Raw genomic sequence first — 1056 nt, 5'->3', positions numbered from 1 at the left:
TTATTATTATTATTATTATTGTTTTTGTTGCTGTTGTTGTTGTTATTAGAGTTGTTGTTATGTTATTATTTATTTATTTGTCTATGTATTTATTTGTTTATTCATTAATTTATTTTCGTTAAGGCATTCTGGTCCTAAGATAGGATGAAGAGGACGTTTTAGTGGGATGAGAAGAGGGGGATTGGGGGGAGGAAAAAGCATAGGAGGAGGAGGAGGAGGAGGAGGAGGAAAACGCAAAGGATGAGGTGGAGGAGGAGGAGAAGGAAAAGGGGAATTGAGAGGAGGTAGAGGGGGAGGAGAAGGAAGAGAAGTTATAAGAAGAGGGGGAAACATAATACGCTGCACCCGAGAACTGAAACTGAAAGTCCTTGAAAACGGCAAAATTACATATTTTAAGCCTTTAATCAATATTTTTCAGTAAATTTCAAATAGAAATGAGTTACCTGTATGACTGTCTCCGTGGTTTTATGAAAAAAATTTTTTTAATGCAAACTGAGCCCAAAAACGTGAAATTATGCGATTTTGTTGATTTTAACAAAGAATGATCAAGGAAAATAATCAGAAATTTTGCAAAAAAGATCAAATTTTGTTAAATTATGCGGGGTGCATAAAACCACGGGGACTGGTATGAGGTACCGTGGTGAAATCACGCGCTCGTAAAAATAATGAAATCAAAGAAACAGTTTTTCCACCAGTTTTTTGCATTTTTTATAAAATTTTTATTTTTTAACTCAGCACCATTCTTGTACATATAAAAACTCATTTCTATTTGAATTTTACTGAAAAACATTGATTAAAGGCTTAAAATAGGTAATTTTACCTTTTTCAAGGACTCTCTAGCAATTGAAATCATCAATCTTTGGCGGCCATGTTGTAGCTAATTTTACCGCTGAAACCAGGTGACCTCATCTCTTGCAATCGTAAATATCTCGACTTCCATTTGAGATACTCGTAGATGGGTATTTTTCAGTGAAAGCAACGCAAATATACAAGCTTTCAGATAATACCGATAACTCAACATGCCCAAAAATTGACGAGCGCCTGATTCCACCGCGT

This window comes from Aplysia californica, unplaced genomic scaffold (assembly GCF_000002075.1).
Source record: "Aplysia californica isolate F4 #8 unplaced genomic scaffold, AplCal3.0 scaffold01247, whole genome shotgun sequence".
NCBI lineage: Eukaryota > Metazoa > Mollusca > Gastropoda > Aplysiida > Aplysiidae > Aplysia > Aplysia californica.
This window is presented reverse-complemented; position numbering follows the sequence as displayed.